General features: G+C 39.1%; 1 pseudogene; it reads right to left on the bottom strand.

The window, feature by feature from the left end:
• Window positions 1–1225: 1225 nt before the first annotated feature.
• On the bottom strand, window positions 1226–1368 carry LOC111769788 (U2 spliceosomal RNA; annotated as a pseudogene).
• Window positions 1369–2858: the final 1490 nt, after the last annotated feature.

Here is a 2858-nt window from a genome sequence, read left to right as displayed (position 1 = left end):
ACGCAAATCAAAACTACAAAGAGATATCACTTCACTCCGTCAAAATGGGTATAATTAACAAGACAGGAAACAATAAGTGTTGGAGAGGATGTGGAGAGAAAGGAACCCTCATACACTGCTGGTGGGAGTGCAAATTGGTGCAGCCACTATGGAAAACGGTGTGGAGACTCCTCAAAAAGTTAAGAATAGAACTACCATACGATTCAGGTATTCCACTGTTGGGTGTTTATCCAAAGAACATGAAAACACGAATTGTAAAGATATATGCAGCCCTATGTTCATTGCAGCATTATTCACAATAGCCAAGACTTGAAAGCAACCTAGGTGCCCATCAAGGGACAAATGGATAAAGAGGATATGGTACATACACACAATGGAATACTACCCAGCCATAAAAAATGATGAAATCTGGCCATTTGTGACAACATGGATGGACCTTGAGGGTATTACGCTAAGCGAAATAAGTCAGAGGGAGAAAGTCAAATACCATATTATCTCACTCATAAATAGAAGATAAAAACAGCAATCACATAGAGACAGAGATTGGATTACTGGTTATCAGAGGTGAAGCTGGAAGGGAGGAGGGCAAAAGGTGTGATTAGGCATATGTGTGTGGTGATGGATTGTAATTAGTGTTCAGGCGGTGAACGTGATGTAATCTACACAGAAGTCGAAATATAATGATGTAAACCCAAAATGTACATAAGTTTATAATCCAATGTTACCACAATAAAAATTAAATAAATAAAAATAAAGTTGAATCACAGAACTAAGACATTAAAGCTAGAAATATAAGAAGCAAATAAAAACTGTCTGAGTTGAGTGAGATTGTGTGCGGTGGTCTCCAATCTGTTGCCTCAAACCCTAGTTGATAATGAGATTCACCTTATGGGCTATCAGCGGGCAAGGTCCTGGCTGAGTCTGCCAGGCTTGAGTTGGGATTTGGAACAATCTTTATCAGGGAGCTTTTGCATTTCATAGACAATGAATCTCAGCATTTCAAGATTCTATGGATTTGGGAAAGGTGAACATGTACACAAAATGTCATAGCTGTAGAAATATAGTTGACAAAGCTTAAGTTACTGGTTTTAGAGCCATTGGAGACAGCCACTGATATGCTTTGCAATTAACAAACCAGATCTGCTACTAAAAAGTCACTCAATGTCAGCCCAACCCCACACAAAAAGGATCAACTTGGGGTGTGGACTCGTAAGGGATACTGAACAGTGCATCAGCAGAGAATGTAGTAAAGGGTGACAAATACTGAAGAGACCTAGATTAAGTCAAGATTAGATATCATTTTAGCCTCCATAACCAGAAATTCATTGATTCCTACACTTGATCTTAGCCAAAAGGCCAAGAAGCGATTCATTGATTCCTTAGTAAAAGACTGACATTGAACAACAGATCTTCATATTTGTTATTTATTCTTGCTGGAAGTTCATCCCTTTCATGGTGAGTGGTTTATCATTCTCAACCAGAATTTTGGTTTTTTTAATCAAACCCCAGAGTTAAAGTAATGCTTTTTGGTAGGTTTATGGAAAGGCATCTGAATCAAGTAGACTCCACATATCTATGCAGACAGTTTAAAAAAAAAAAAAAAAACAGGGATAGAATTGCTCATTGACTTTCCAGGAAAGCTGGAGAACCAGGTTTGGAAAGTGGGCTGAAGGTCATGTTGCCAGAACCACCATCCAAATAATGCTTCAGAACCATTCCAGTGAGTGCTGGACACCAGATACTGCTACTGACATTGCTGCCCCTGGTACCCTAGCAGCCAGTGTTCCTGCTACTGCTTAAGCCCTGTGGAGGGACTTCCCAGTGTCCTGCTTCTTTGTGATAAATCACCCAGGTCGAATTCTGGGCAAACACATGTGATCGGTCAGGACTAGAGTATGTGCATCTGATTGGCTAAGCTTGGGTGAGATGCCTAGGCCTAGCTGCAAGGGATCCTGAAAAAATTGGGGGGCCTGCCCGGTGGCCCAGCAGTTAAGTTTGCACGTTCTGCTTTGGCAGCCCAGAGTTCACTGGTTCACATCCCGGGTGCAGACATGGCATTTCTTGACAAGCCATACTGTGGTAGGCATCCCACATATAAAGCAGAGGAAGATGGGCAAGCATGTTAGCTCAGGGCCGGTCTTCCTCAGCAAAAACAGGAGGATTGGCAGCACCTGTTAGCCCAGGGCTAATCTTCCTCAAAAGAAAAAAAGAAAAAATTGGTATCTGGAATTTTCAGTTTCTATTTTAAACTAAGATGCAAAAGGTAGGGAATTACTTAAATACAGGAATGACGTTTGGATGCTGAATGGACTAAGAATGTCGAATATGTACTGAAAGTGCCAATTATGGGATGAGCTTTTGCTAGGTACTTTATATATATTTTCTTATTAATTCTTATAACAACTTCTTATGATAGGAATTATTGTTATTATTTTTACCAATATATAGATGAGAAAGTTAATGTTTAGAGAGTTTAAATAATTTTCCAAAGTTATTTTCACAAAATGAGATGCAAACCTACGTCTATCATATAACAAAATGCATATAGGAAATGGACTTCTGAAAAATGAAAACTTTTTTTTGCAGTAGATCTAGGCAACTAGTGAATTTATTCAGAGCCCAGTTAAGCCTAAAGTCTATAGGATGTAATTTTGTGGATGAAGAGTCAAGAGGATGTGTTCTGCAGTAGCAAATTTATTTCTCCTCCAATATTTTTAATTGATGAATTATGTAAATGAAAATTATGGGGATCAAAGTGATTCTGGAGATTGACTTAAGTGATTTATAGCAGATTAATGCTCTGGAAAAATATGCTTGGCAGGGAAATTGACCCAAGCTCCTCGTGTGATGGAGACTAA

Source organism: Equus caballus, chromosome 1 (assembly GCF_041296265.1).
Source record: "Equus caballus isolate H_3958 breed thoroughbred chromosome 1, TB-T2T, whole genome shotgun sequence".
In the NCBI taxonomy this organism is placed as follows: Eukaryota; Metazoa; Chordata; class Mammalia; order Perissodactyla; family Equidae; genus Equus; species Equus caballus.
This window is presented reverse-complemented; position numbering and strand designations above follow the sequence as displayed.